Raw genomic sequence first — 16,200 nt, 5'->3', positions numbered from 1 at the left:
ATCAAGAACCTAAACAGTTATGATCTCCTATAAAGGATTTTGCACTAAATAAGGATTCTATTTCCTAAAAGGAGTCAAACTTGCCTTCAAGAACTCTATATAAGGAGAGGAACTTCTCCTAACAAGGGATCTCTCTCGTTTTTTAGGCAATTTCTTTACATAATTCGTTCTCTCTCTCAAGGATTTCAAGCATCAAACAATTGTGCCAAGATTCAAGGAAGCCATCAACATAGTTGTGATACAGTTTTTATTCTAAAACTCTTCATCTTGTTTCTTTCTTTTATTATTGTCTTTAAATATGATGAATGTGCCAAGCATGATTGAGTTTAATTTAATTACTATGTCCAGCTAAACTCTTATACTAGGGATTTGATGTAACTTAATTCGATTCCAGTTTATGATATTAGATTTGTTTTTCTTTGTTCTCGTTATAAATTATTATTGTGCTTAATGCTTCCAGGCAGAAAATTTCCCCTGGATTGAGTTATTTCAATAACTACATTCGGGAGAAGGGTTATTGATATGAAAAAGATAATAATTTACTTGAGAATAATAACTTGATGCGGAAGCTATATGGTTTGACTCAAGGGAGGTTTTCATAAGTTAATGAATTATTAAGTTGTGAACTCACAAAACAACCATAAAACCTAATAATCTGATTTATGTTTAATTTCACTATTAAAGATAGGTAATTGAACTGAATTAGAATAACTAACAATAAATCGGGAGAGCTTGTTAGTGACTTTAGGGTTGTTCTCCTACTTGAACAATTAAAATTGATTAATGAACTAATAGAATAAGCTGGATAGAATTAAGTGAAATCAAATTCCCTAGTAGCTTAATCCTCTGATTTCTTTTCACTTGAATTTTTGTGTTTGATCTCCTCTAGTTTTATTTTAAAATTTTATTTACCTTACAGCGAATCTCTCTTATCGTCGTCTAAATAATAATAGGTTAACATAATTTTGGTACTTGATAAACAATCCCTGTGGATACGATACTCTCTTACTCTATATTACTTGTTGCGATTTCGTACACTTGCGAAAAACGCTGTCAAGTTTTTGGCGCCGTTGCCGGGGATTGGCGTATCAATATCAATACGAATTACCCTGTTATTAATTTAGACACTCTTTCATTTTTATTTAATTTTCTTTTAAGTGCTGTTCCAGGTGTTTTATGCAAAGAAGATCAAGGACAACTGAACCTTTAGTCTTTGACCTAGAAATTGAAAGAACCTTTCGTAGGCACAACGCTGCAAGAAAAGCAAGAGAAATAAAACTCGATCAACAAGCAGACATGGCCAACGAAAACGAAAACATAAATGAGAACATAGTAGGACCACCACTTCAACATCCGGTCCGTACCTTGAGAGATTATACAACACCTAATCTGAATGGGACAACCTCAAGTATTACTAGACCCAGGGTAGAAGCTAACAACTTTGAGATTAAACCAGCAATTATCCAAATGCTCTCTACCTCGATCCAATATGGGGGTCTACCTAGTGAAGATCCTAATGCTCACATCACCAATTTTTTGGAAATTTGTGACACATTCAAGCAAAACGGTGTTTCTGAAGATGCAATCAAATTGAGACTCTTTCCATTCACTCTTAGGGATAAAGCTAGGTCCTGGTTACAATCATGTCCAGCTGGAAGTTTCACCACGTGGGATGAATTAGCTCAAAAATTCTTAGCTAAATTCTTTCCGTCCTCAAAAACTACCAAGTTGCGAAATGAGATAATGACATTTGCTCATAATGATCAAGAGAGCTTGTATGAAGCTTGGGAAAGATTCAAGGACTTGTTAAGAAAGTGCCCACATCACAGTTTGCCCAAGTGGTTACAGGTACAAACCTTCTATAATGCATTATCTCCTAACATAAAAATCACCTTAGATGCAGCAGCAGGTGGATCCTTTGAAAAGAAAGGAATTGATGAAGCATATGAGTTGATAGAGGAGATGGCAAGCAACAGCCACTACCAAAACAATACCGAACGAAGAAGAACCGCAGGAGTCTATGAAATAGACGCTATTACAGCACTTAATGCCAAGGTAGATAACATGGTAAGGAAATTAGACATGTTAACTACTAATCCTGTGAATTCTGTCATGCAAGTTTGTGATAGGTGCAATGGACAACATGGAATTGGAGAATGTATCATGGACTCTTTAAATCCACAAACTTTGGAACAAGTAAACTATGTGATGAATCAAGGAAGAAAGAATTACCCTTATTCAAATTCATATGATAACAGGTTAAGGAATCATCCTAATCTATCCTATGGTAATCCTAACAATGCCTTGAATGCACCACCAGGTTTCCACCCTCCAGAAAAGAAATCCCATGATGACCTCCTCACTGCTCTTTCTAAATCACACATGGAATTCATGAATGAAACCAGAGAAAACCATAAAATCCAGCAAGCTGCAATCAGGAATTTGGAGATCCAATTGGGGCAATTTGCAAACATGATGGCATCTCGACCTCAAGGTACGTTACCTAGCAATACTGAAAAGAATCCAAAAGAACAAGTGCAGGCTATCACTTTGAGAAGTGGCAAACAATTAGATGAACCACCAAAGAAAGAAAAGGAAGTAAAAGAACAACCAAGGGTGCCTATCATTGACTTAGAGGAGAAAGAAAAGGTAAAACCTTATGTTCCCCCTGTCCCCTTTCCACAAAGATTAAAGAAAGCACAAGATGACAAGAGCTTCCTCAAGTTTCTGGATGTGTTTAAGAAGCTCCAAATCAATATTCCTTTTGCTGAAGCTCTTGCTCAAATGCCTAGTTATGCTAAATTCTTAAAAGATATCCTGAGCAAGAAACGAAAAATTGATGATCAAGGAACGGTAATGTTAACCGAGGAGTGCAGTGCAATTATCCAAAACAAACTGCCTCCAAAGTTAAAAGATCCAGGAAGTTTTTCTATCCCTTGTAACATTGGTAATCTTGACTTTGAAAAGGCTTTGGCAGATTTGGGTGCTAGCATTAATCTTATGTCCTATGAAGTTTTTAAGATGCTAGGTATGGGAGAGCTCAAACCAACAAGGATGTCTTTGCAATTAGCAGATCGTTCAATTAAATATCCTAGAGGGATTGTAGAAGACGTGCTTGTAAAGGTAGGTACATTCATCTTTCCTGTTGATTTTGTCATTCTTCATATTGATGAAGACAGGGAAGGATCTCTAATCCTTGGAAGACCCTTTCTTGCAACTGCAAGAGCATTAATTGAAGTTTATGAGGGTAAGTTGACTCTAAGAGTTGGACAGGAAGAGATTGTGTTTGATGTACTTAAATCTTGTAAACTCCCTATGGATCATGGAGACTGTTTTAGAATTGACGTAGTAGATGAATGTGTGGAAACCACTTTGCATGTTGAAAATAACACTAACGAATCAAGCATCTTGAATGAAAAAGAAAAGGAACTTCCTAAGCATGAACTGAAACAACTTCCACCTCATTTAAAACATGCATTCTTAGGAGAGAACCATTCTTTTCCTGTTATTATTTCTTCTCACCTAATGCTTGATCAAGAGGAAAGGTTGTTACAGGTTCTACAAAGGCACAAGAAAGCTTTAGAGTGGTCTATTTCGGATTTACAAGGAATAAGCCCAAGTGTGTGTATGCATAAAATCTTGATGGAAGAAGACTACAAACCTTCAATCGAACATCAAAGGCGATTGAACCCGAACATGAAAGAGGTAGTCAAGGCTGAAATTATTAAACTCTTAGATGCCGGCATCATTTATCCAATTTCAGACAGTAATTGGGTGAGTCCTGTCCAAGTTGTTCCAAAGAAGGGAGGTATGACTGTTATTTCTAATGAAAACAATGAATTAATCCCCACAAGAACAGTCACAGGTTGGCGTGTGTGTATAGATTATAGAAAATTAAATAAAGCAACACGCAAAGATCACTTTCCCCTTCCCTTTATTGATCAAATGCTTGAAAGACTTGCAGGATATCCTTTTTATTGTTTCTTAGATGGCTATTCAGGGTACTTCCAAATACCTATAGCCCCTGAAGACCAAGAGAAAACTACATTCACTTGTCCTTATGGCACTTTTGCCTATAGGAGAATGCCTTTTGGGCTATGCAATGCCCCTGCAACCTTTCAAAGGTGCATGATGTCCATCTTTTCTGATATGGTGGAAAAATTTATTGAAATATTCATGGATGATTTTTCTGTATTTGGTTCTTCCTTCGATGCATGCCTTCATAATTTATCTTTAGTGATGCAACGATGTGAAGATACTAACCTTGTGTTAAATTGGGAAAAATGTCACTTCATGGTTAGTGAAGGTATTGTCCTAGGGCATAAAATCTCTCAAAAGGGGATTGAAGTAGACAAGGCAAAAATTGAGGTAATTGAGAAACTACCTCCTCCTAACACAGTAAAAGGTATAAGAAGTTTTCTTGGGCATGCAGGGTTTTACAGGAGGTTCATAAAAGACTTCTCCAAAATCACTAAACCTCTTTGCAATTTGTTAGTTAAAGATGTTCCATTTGATTTTGACAAAGAATGTTTAGATGCTTTTAACAGGTTGAAGAAGGAATTAATCTCAGCCCCGATCATCACTACACCAGATTGGACTTTACCTTTTGAGCTTATGTGTGATGCTAGTGATCATGCTGTAGGAGCCGTTCTTGGACAAAGAAAAGACAAGAAGTTGCATGTTATTTATTATGCAAGTCGCACATTGAATGATGCGCAATTAAATTATGCAACTACGGAAAAGGAACTGCTAGCTATTGTTTTTGCTTTTGACAAATTCAGGGCATATCTAATTGGAGCTAAAACAATAGTCTACACAGATCATTACGCCATTAAATACTTGCTGGAGAAGAAAGATGCAAAGCCGAGACTCATTCGTTGGGTACTTCTATTGCAAGAGTTTGACCTCGAAATTCACGACAAAAAGGGGACCGAGAACCTCGTTGCTGACCATCTTTCCAGGCTTGAATTGGGGGAGGAAGATACAAGCGAGCTACAGATCAATGAAAGCTTTCCTCATGAGCAACTTCTTCTAGTAGCAAATGCTCAAACCCCCTGGTACGCTGACATAGTTAATTATCTTGTTTGCAAAATTCCTCCTCCAAATTTTTCTTACCAACAAAGGAAAAAAATTTTTCATGATATCAAATTTTACTATTGGGAGGAGCCATTTTTGTTCAAGTATTGCAGTGATCAGCTTTTCAGGAGATGTATACCAGAGATTGAAATAGAAAGTGTCCTTAAATTTTGCCATTCCATGGAATACGGAGGCCACTTTGGAGCAAGCAAGACAGCTGCGCGTATACTAGAAAGTGGTTTGTATTGGCCTAATCTCTTTAAAGATGCTTATAACTATGTTCGTCTTTGTGATCGTTGTCAAAGGTTAGGTAACATTTCGAAGAGACATGAGATGCCCCTAAATAGCATCCTTGAAGTCGAAATCTTCGACGTATGGGGTCTGGACTTCATGGCACCGTTTCCGCCATCATATTCAAACCAATACATTCTAGTGGCGGTGGATTATGTGTCAAAATGGGCAGAGGCTGTTGCTCTTCCAAATAACGATGCCAAAAGTGTAATGAGCTTCATCAAGAAAAACATTTTTACAAGGCATGGTACTCCTAGGGCAATAATCACGGACGGAGGTAAGCATTTTTGTAATAAGTATTTAGATTCCCTTCTTGCAAAATATGGTGTCACTCATCATGTAGGTACTCCATATCATCCTCAAACAAGTGGACAAGTAGAAGTAACTAACAGGGAAATCAAGAAGATCCTCGAAACCACTGTTGGACAATCACGAAAGGATTGGTCCAAAAAGCTAGACGATGCTCTATGGGCCTACAGAACGGCATTCAAAACGCCTATAGGTATGTCTCCATATCGCATGGTGTATGGTAAGGCTTGTCATCTTCCTGTAGAGTTAGAACATAAGGCGTTTTGGGCCATTCAATTTCTTAACTTCAATGCAAAGGAAGTTGGTCAAAAGCGATTGTTACAATTAAACATGATGGATGAAATGCGCCTCCATGCTTATGAAAGTGCCAAAATATACTAAGATCGCACCAAACAATGGCACGATAAGCGCATTATCATGAGGGATCTGAAGGTAGGCCAGCAGGTATTACTCTATAACTCTAGGCTCCGTTTATTCCCTGGTAAGTTACGTTCTAGATGGTCTGGACCATTCACAATAAAGGAAATCTTTCCTCACGGTGCAATTGAAATAGTGGATGGTAAGACAAATTGAAGTTTCAAGGTGAATGCTCAACGTCTGAGAAGCTATCATAATGACAACTTCGAACCCATCAAGAGTGCGATCGGTCTTGCTTAGCCTAAACTAGGATAAGTGCGTCGAACTTAACGACGTTAAACAAAAGTGCTTGTGGGAGACAACCCATCTAATTTTTCTTATGTGTTCTGTTTTATGTTTGATTCCATTTATGTGTTTTGTTTTATGTTTTATTTGCAAAAAAAAAAAAAAAAAAAAAAAAAAAAAAACCCAAATTTTCTCCATAATTATTGTTTTGTTTTAGTTAGAGTTCTTTTTAGAAAAAAAAAATGGAAATCCAGAACAGAGCACGCCCTAGCCGTGCTAGGAAGCACGCCTGTGCCATGGGGTGAGGATCTTGCACGCCCAAGCATGCCCAGCAGCACGCCCGTGCGGTTTTCAAAGGCAATGATACTTGAGAGTCAGAGAAGAGCACGCCCGGGCCGTGCTAACTGGCACGCCCGTGTCATTAAAAAGGGTCAATCACACTTGAAGGTCAGAGAAGAGCACGCCCTAACCGTGCCAGATAGCACGCCCGTGCTATCCACAGGCAATTTTCAATTCAAGAGGCAGGGAAGAGCACGCCCAAGCGTGCCCATCAGCACGCCCGTGCCAGGTACGCCCTTTCTTTCACTTGCAGGTCAGAGGAGAGCACGCCCAGGCCGTGCTTATCAGCACGACCGTGCCACGATCAGACACCCTCATTTATTGGCGCCCCTATTTAAAGAGCACGCCTCTAACTGCCCCACTTCCCATCTCGCACGCCCTAGCCGTCACCTCTCTTCTCTCAAATTTTCTCTCTTCTTCTCCTTTCTTTCTCAAATCAAACACCCTCCACACCAAATTTTCAAATAATCATCTCCAACCATGCCTCCTAGATACAAACGTAGCAGACCCGCATCCTCAGTTGCCGCTCGAAAACGCCCAACTGCGCGATCCACCACGGATCCTCAACCTCCTTCACCTCCTGCACTTCCATTCGACTTTGCCTCATCAGATCAACAAGAAAGGTACACAAAATTATCTCTTCGGCCTATTTTACCGAATAGATTTATTGATGAGACTGCTTTAACACAAGTGGGTCTTAGAGATATTGTGTTAGAACCTCTTAGGCGAATAGGGTGGGGACAGTTTCTTGAAATGAAGGATTTAGTTTATGCTCCATTAACTCTGGAATTTTTAAGTTCTTATTCTTCTTTTATCCGGTTTTTGCCAACATCTCCACCAAGCAAAATTCGTTTTCGGCTTCTTAGTCAGGATTTTGAACTGTCTGTAAATGAAATTAGCCAAATTTTCGGATTCCCCACAGAAAATAGTCAAATTCAAATATCTAGTGATTTTAGTGCACGCAATACTTGGCGAAGTTTTACAGGTGAAGTGAATTATAATCCTAGATATTCGAAGGCGTCCAAATTGAAAAAACCTTCCTTGCGGTATATTCATAAATTTCTGTCAAATACTATTTTTGGAAGAAGTGAAAGTGATGGGGTGTTAGGTTTAAATGAGCTATATTTTCTATGGGCGATTGAAAATGGAGTCTTGTTGAATGTTGGGTATTGGCTCTGCTAAAGATTTGCAAAAGTGGCTCGAGCCGACAAAGGAGCTATCATGATGGGGTGTTTTGTGACCCGAATTGCTAGCTATCTACAGGTTTGGAACCCGGCTAGGCCAATTTATGATAGTGTCGGAGGGGGGCGTGGTACCAGGTTAGATGTAGATGTTATGATTCATATGAAGTTGATTGAAAAAGTTGGGGATGCATATCGAGTAGTAGGTGTTCCAGAGAATGATTCTGATGATGAAGGAGCCGAGGCCGCAGGCGATGCTGACATGGAGGAGGATATCCCTCCACCTTTTGCCTCTTCTTTTGGTGCAGGTACATCTGGTGCTGGTCCATCGTTTCAAGGCACCTCCAACATGTCAAATGATGAAGTCCTTGCAAGGATGATGTCTCGAATGGACCTCTTTGACACGCGCCTTAACGGAATGGAAACAATGATCACAGACCGTTTCCAGTCCATTGAGATCATGAATGGCAGTCTTGACTCTAGGATGGACACCATGCAAGGCCAACTCCAAACCATCCTCCAGCTTCTGCAGCCACCCCCACCACCAGAGAATTAACGGATTTCTCATTTTTCTTTTGTTTGGTTTATGTTTATGTTTCTTTTGTTCTAATACATTGTTTTAGTTACTTTCATTTTAACTTGTTTACCTTTTTGTTGGTTATGTGGATTTTTATAACTTCTTAGTAATTTTTGTTCTTAATATTTAGTTGCTCCTTTAGCTAAGACACATTCCACAACCTTTCTATTGTATTGTTCAATACAATGTTGGTAAGTTTTCTACTTCTCTCTTGATGCCTTCTTTCTAAGCAATGCAATAAGTTTGGGGAATTTATACACATTGGGGACAATGTGATTGATTGAATTGGGGGAAGGGAATTTTAGCTAAAAATCTAAATTTTTGTTTTTTGCTTAACATGGTTGGAATGACTACAAGCAAGCTTGACGGTTCTTGTGTCTAGTAATAAGTGTTAAACATAATTGTTTCTCAATTCTAGCATATTTTAAGTTTTGAATTTGAAAGTTTGATTTAAACATGTTCATTGATCTAAACTATTTGTTTCTAGATTTTTAAACACTGTTTTTTATGAGAGTTATGATGTATAGGTGTGTTTTACTCTAAGTTATTTAAATCTTGGCATTCCTAGAACAAAACTTAGAAATCCTTTCGAGGCGGAAAATTTAAATGTTTACTTTTTGAAAGAGATGATTTAGGCAATTTTTGTTGAAACCTATATTTAGTCTAAACCACCTAAATTAAAAATATGACTCTTGAAACCAACTTTGAAGCCTTAAAACCGTAAAATTTTCTTCTTCACCCTCAATAAACCAAGCCATTAAAGCCAAATTCAAAATTTCCTACCCTAAGTACAAAGGATTGTATGATTGAAAGATTCGATTTTTAATTAGAATGTAGCAACAAAAGAGGGAGAATTCATCAATTAATACTAGCAAATAAAGAAAAGAAGAAAGAATCAAGAAAGAGGCACATGAAAAGCAATCAAAAGAATTCAAGAAAAATAGAAAAAGGCAAGGAAGAAAAGTGCCAAAATATTAAGAAAAGACCTTGTCCAAGATGCCTCTAGCTAGTAAGAAAGTTTCAAAACAAGACACTCCCTAGAACTAGAAAAAGTTTAATTAAAATAACATCTTGAATGTTATACATTCTTTTGTACTCTTTGTCTACATTTTATTCCTTTCTTTGATTACGCAACGTTTACACCAAGAAAGCCCCATTACAACCCAAAATAAAGACCTTCTGATCTTTTAATCGTATGCATTTAAATCGTGGAGAAAGGATGACTAATTCTGCATATGGGAATGCCACTTTTGCTCTATCAATTGTCTCATTTTTTTTTGCCTTAGATGATTCATGTCTTATTTATCATAAATGGAATAAATATTAGTGTTGATAATCTCTCTAAACTTATATTTTACTCAATGAATGTGCTTTATTCAAAAATAAAAATCAAGCTTAAGTATGAATAGCATGGAGAACAATTGATTTTATCCACTTATTTACTAAATCATGACATCATGAAAAGTTTATTGAGATCAGTTCCAACCATGGTAAGCTAGTGTCATCAAAATATTTTTTTAGTTTTGTTGCTTGAGGACAAGCAATGGTTTAAGTTTGGGGAATTTTGATAAGTGTTAATTTTATAGTGTTTTTAATATAGTTTTTATTAGATTTTGAGTAAGTTTTTATTACTTTTAGTATAATTATGTTCAAAAGCTTCCTTGATCTTTAATCCGCTTGATCTAAGAGAAAATTTCAGGAATTTGGCACAGAAAAGAACCTTATAACACAAGGCACTTAACTGGTAACACGCCCAGCCCGTGCTAAAAGGCACGGCCGTGCTACAAGGGTCCCAGGGCGTGTCAAGCATAACACGCCCAAGGCAACTTTAGGCAGACTTCCAGAGAAAAGCACGCCCAGCCCGTGCTACCTGGCACGCCCGTGCCTCAATGCTTCACCAGCCCGTGCTACCTAGCACGCCCCGTGTTTCATTGGCCAGACTTCCAGAGAAAAGCACGCCCAGCCCGTGCTACCTGGCACGCCCGTGCCTCAAAGCACATCCAGCCCGTGCCAGGAAGCACGCCCGTGCTGCGCAGGCGGAACCAGCGAGAATTTAATGCGCAAATCAAGCTTTTTCTCACATGGGCCGACCTCGGAGAGTTTCCTAAACACACTAAACAAGACCTGGACCTATTCTTGGGGAAAAAGGAGTCCTAATCAAGAAGAAATCAAGAACCTAAACAGTTATGATCTCCTATAAAGGATTTTGCACTAAATAAGGATTCTATTTCCTAAAAGGAGTCAAACTTGCCTTCAAGAACTCTATATAAGGAGAGGAACTTCTCCTAACAAGGGATCTCTCTCGTTTTTTAGGCAATTTCTTTACATAATTCGTTCTCTCTCTCAAGGATTTCAAGCATCAAACAATTGTGCCAAGATTCAAGGAAGCCATCAACATAGTTGTGATACAGTTTTTATTCTAAAACTCTTCATCTTGTTTCTTTCTTTTATTATTGTCTTTAAATATGATGAATGTGCCAAGCATGATTGAGTTTAATTTAATTACTATGTCCAGCTAAACTCTTATACTAGGGATTTGATGTAACTTAATTCGATTCCAGTTTATGATATTAGATTTGTTTTTCTTTGTTCTCGTTATAAATTATTATTGTGCTTAATGCTTCCAGGCAGAAAATTTCCCCTGGATTGAGTTATTTCAATAACTACATTCGGGAGAAGGGTTATTGATATGAAAAAGATAATAATTTACTTGAGAATAATAACTTGATGCGGAAGCTATATGGTTTGACTCAAGGGAGGTTTTCATAAGTTAATGAATTATTAAGTTGTGAACTCACAAAACAACCATAAAACCTAATAATCTGATTTATGTTTAATTTCACTATTAAAGATAGGTAATTGAACTGAATTAGAATAACTAACAATAAATCGGGAGAGCTTGTTAGTGACTTTAGGGTTGTTCTCCTACTTGAACAATTAAAATTGATTAATGAACTAATAGAATAAGCTGGATAGAATTAAGTGAAATCAAATTCCCTAGTAGCTTAATCCTCTGATTTCTTTTCACTTGAATTTTTGTGTTTGATCTCCTCTAGTTTTATTTTAAAATTTTATTTACCTTACAGCGAATCTCTCTTATCGTCATCTAAATAATAATAGGTTAACATAATTTTGGTACTTGATAAACAATCCCTGTGGATACGATACTCTCTTACTCTATATTACTTGTTGCGATTTCGTACACTTGCGAAAAACGCTGTCACAAATTATTGGCTACCCCTCGTGTCTATCTTTCCAAGCATTTCCAAGCAAAAATAATGAAAAAGAAATAAACGAAATAAAAAACGAAAAAGAAAAAATAATGATTGGCTAAGAAGAAAATGAACATACATACATTGCATCTCACTGTGTGAACAGGGAACAGGTCATTGAATGCTTGAAGATGTTTACCGATTGCTTCATGTGGAAGGCAAGTGACATCACGGGAATTGACCCGGCAATAGCGGTGCACAAGATTCCAGTATACCCTGAGGCTAAACTGGTAAAACAGAAGCTAAGAAGGCTGAAAACAAAATGGTCCTTGAAAATCAAGGAGGAAGTAGCCAAGCAACTGGAGAATAAGTTCATAGAACCCATTGCCTACCCGACATGGTTAGCGAATATTGTGCCGGTGTCGAAGAAAGATGGCAAAGTCAGAATGTGTGTGGATTACCGGGATTTGAATAAAGCATGTCCGAAGGATGACTTCCCCCTGCCGCATATTGACTTGTTGGTGGACCGAATGGCTGGACACGAGATGGTCTCCTTGACCGATCTTGCTGTCGGATACAATCAAATAATGATGCATTTGCCAAACAAAGAGAAAACGACATTCATCACGGAGTGGGGAACCTACTGCTACAGGGTTATGCCTTTTGGGCTCAAAAATGCCGGGGCAACCTATCAAAGAATGGCAACGACCATCTTCCATGACATGATTCACAAAGAAGTGGAAGTGTATGTGGACGATATGGTTGTTAAATCAAAAACAACTGAAGAACATACAACAGCACTTGAGAAGTTCTTCCTTAGACTTCGAAAGTACAATTTAAAGCTCAACCCGGCAAAATGTCTGTTTGGAGCTACATCCGGAGTATTTCTGGGGCATATGGTCAGTCGGAAGGGCATAGAGATTGACCCTTCAAAAGACAAAGCCATTTTGGAAATGCCAGCACCGAAGATGGAAAAGGAAGTTCGGGGTTTCCTGGGAAGGCTACAGTACATCAGCCGGTTCATTAATCAATTGGTCGACACTTGTGGTCCGATCTTCAAATTACTCAGGAAAGGGTTATCCGTCAAATGGAATGAGGATTGTCAGAAAGCTTTTGACCAAGTCAAGCAATATCTGTTATCCCCGCTAGTTTTACAGCCACCAAGGCCAGGAAAACCTTTGCTATTGTACCTATCAGTAACAGAAGAAGCGATGGGTGCAATGCTAGCTCAACAAGCAGAAGATACAAGGGTAGAAAATGCCGTGTATTACCTTAGCAAAAGGATGCTAGACTACGAGCTAAAACACAATAAGATAGAGAAGTTGTGTTTGGCTCTAGTTTGGGCTTGTACAAAGCTGCAACACTACCTCTCATCCTACACCACATACGTTATTTCTGAGTCGAACCCTTTGAAATTCCTTATGACTTAAAATTTGTACAACGGAAGGCAGTGAAGGGCGGAGCTTTGGCTGATCAATTAGTAGAATTACCGGTCGAAGACCAAATGCCAGAGGTAGAATTTCCTGATGAAGACTTGTTGAGCTTGGAAAGTGAAGTCTGGGAAATGTACTTCGATGGAGCTTCAAACTACCATGGAAATGGGGTTGGAGTCGTATTCAAAACTCATTGTGGAGAATACGTCCCAATCGCAGTCAAATTAGATTTCGACTGCACCAACAATGAAGCCGAATATGAAGCTTGCATAAAGGGGTTAGAAGCGGCCCTGGAAAAAGTGATAAAAGTCCTTAGGGTTTTCGGGGATTCCAATTTAATAGTCTCTCAAGCTCTAAGGAAGTGGAAAATCAAGGAAGAGCGTTTGGTTCCTTACCTACAATGCTTGGACGAGTTGGCTCAGCAATTTGAGGATTTATCCTTCCACTACTTGCCGCGAGCCAAAAATCAGTTTGCTGATGCTCTAGCTACTTTGGCCTCCATGGTTAATGTAGGGGGAGACCAAGTCATTTGACCTCTGATAGTTCGGCTACAGAAACAGCCAGCTGTGAACCCCTTACCCCAAATATCATAGGCATGTGAATGCATGTGACTAAGGGTAGAAATGCACGTGAATGTATGAGTCGCCACCTTGTTTAATTATTTTAGGGTAAACTAGGAAAAAATCCTAAGTGACTCAAATTTTAATTAACCTAAATGTCAGATTAATTATCCCAATGTTAAGGCATGGTCTACGAACCCGAGGTGGATCCCGAGACTATGTCATGTTGATGAACTAACCGATGAATGAAATGCTTTGCACGGTGAATGAAGTAATTGGACCAATTGAAATGTTTATGTGATTTCGACTTGCCGCTCGGGGTTAAATCCCTAACGTGCCTACGTACTTCCGTTTGAATGGAAGATCAAAGTCAACGTAGTTCGATAGGCCTTCTTTGAAGGGCTTTGAAGGTGTATGCTTAATGCATGAGTGTGTGTATGCTTTGTGCATGTTTGTTTAGGCATTTTGCCAAAGAATTGATTGATTCGATTAGGCGTTCGTCGCCAAAAATGTTGGTTTTTAGGCATTTGTGCCAAAAATGGTTGTCGGGCGATTTGTCGCCAAAAGTTGATATTTGGGCTTATTATTGCCAAAATTAATGTTCGGGCTTATTATTGCCGAAATTGATTTTGTCGGGCGATTTGTCGCCAAAATGATTGATTTCAAGGCTTTTAGCCAAAGATGGTTCATTTTAAGGCATTTTGCCAAAAATGGTCGATTTTAAGGTTTTGAGCCGAAAATGGTTATTTTAAGGCATTTTGCCGAAATTGATTGATTTTAAGGCTTTGAGCCGAAAATGATTGATTTTAAGACATTTTGCCGAAATTATTCGATTTTAAGGCTTTGAGCCGAAAATGGTTGATTTTAAGGCATTTTGCCGAAATTATTCGATTTTAAGGCTTTGAGCCGAAAATGGTTGATTTTCAGGCATTTTGCCGAAATTATTCGATTTTAAGGCTTTTAGCTAAAATGAGTTGATTTAGGCAATTTGTTTGCCAAAAGTGTTGATTGGGCGATTGTCGCCAGAATTGATTTTAAGGCTTTTAGGCAAAATGAGTTGATTTAGGCAATTTGTTTGCCAAAAGTGTTAATTGGGCGATTGTCGCCAGAATTGATTTTAAGGCCTTTGGCCAAAAGATTGATTAATTTAAGGCATTTTGCCCAAAAGTTCGATTTAAGCAATTTGTAGCTAGACAGTGGTTAATCTAATTTATAGGCAATTTGTTTGCCAAAAATTGATTGAACCGTGGGCAATTCGTTGCCAAAATGTGGTTGATTTAATTGTAGGCAATTTGTTGCCAAATCGTGATTGATTAAGGCTTTTTAGCCACAATTATTGATTAATTGGACTTAAGCCGGACTGTTCGAAATAAAGGCAATTAAACCGTAGTTATTAATTAACTAGGCTTTTTAGCCAATATTGTCGGATTTAGCATTAATACCACGATTATTAATTAACCGGGTATTTAAGCTTAATCATATTTGATTGAGGCAGTTTATTTGTCTAAATATGATATGAATGCATTTATGCAGTTATAGAATTATTAGGAGTAGAAGTGAAGCATGCATGAAGTGCTAAAATTAAATAGACAGAGTTTCGTTTAAGTACCTGATTTAATCCACGACCGCTTCTTAACTCCGGATTAAGCTCCTCGCTTGGGGAATATTAATTAATTAATTAGAATTTGTTTAATTTTAGTGGCCAAGTATCACAACACATAAAAAAAAATAAAGACTAAATTAAAAATGCAAAAAGCGGTAAAAGAATCGCAAAAGCATGAGGGAGAAAGATCGTCCGTCAACACAGACAGGAGTGGCCAAAAATGAAGAGGTAAGCGGCTATTTATAGGCCGAAAATGGGCCTAGGGCGGCAGGTGCCGCGGACGGCCGGCTGCTGCTGCCGCCGCTGGTCGGCGGCAGGTGCCGCCATGTCCGGCGGCCGGAGCCGCCGTGCGCGGCGGCGGCCCCTTGGGCCTTTCACTCCAGAGGAGTTTTCAGGAGTTTTGGACCTCCGAAAAATATTCCGGGACCTGTTCCGTGATCCTTGCGACATTCCGAACGTTTTAAGTACCATATTGGCATACCTTCGGCGAACTTCCAAAATGGCCTTCGGTCCGGTCGGACTGTTTGTAGTCCGGGAAAACAGGCGCTATAGCAAAGTCAAATTTACTGTAGCAAATTTTATTATTCGCAGTCCGGGAAAACTGGCTTTTTGAGCCTCAAAATTTGAGTATTCACAGTTGCCCCCCACTGGCTATCATAAAAATGATTTATGAGAGCCAGTGGCTGTCTGAAGGAGCAAATTTTGAGGATGGGCAGAGGAGGAAACCCCGCCGTTGGTTTTTTTTTTTTTTTTTTTTTGAAATGAAATGATCAAATGCATGGATTTATGTTTGCAGCTTAAAGATGTTTTTGCCTCTTTGAGGACTTGAAAAGATGTTTTGCCTCTTAGAGGACTTGAAAAGATGTTTTGCCTCTTAATGAGGGCTTGAAAAGATGTTTTGCCTCTTAGAGGACTTGAAAAGATGTTTTGTCTCTTAGAGGACTTGAAAAGACGTTTTGCCTCTGAATGAGGGCTTG

General features: G+C 38.5%; 1 non-coding gene across 1 annotated transcript; it reads right to left on the bottom strand.

Moving 5' to 3' along the window:
• Positions 1-1,725: 1,725 nt before the first annotated feature.
• On the bottom strand, positions 1,726-1,831 carry LOC149494291 (small nucleolar RNA R71). The gene has a single exon (XR_016322380.1). It is a non-coding gene; the product is annotated as a small nucleolar RNA R71 (small nucleolar RNA).
• Between the last annotated feature and the right edge of the window lie 14,369 nt (positions 1,832-16,200).

The sequence above is a fragment of the Jatropha curcas genome, chromosome 8, assembly GCF_041381405.1.
Source record: "Jatropha curcas cultivar XTBG-Jc1 chromosome 8, XTBG_Jcur_1.0, whole genome shotgun sequence".
Taxonomy (NCBI): domain Eukaryota; kingdom Viridiplantae; phylum Streptophyta; class Magnoliopsida; order Malpighiales; family Euphorbiaceae; genus Jatropha; species Jatropha curcas.
The sequence above is the reverse complement of the archived record's forward strand: the minus strand, read 5'-3'. Positions and strand labels throughout refer to the sequence as shown.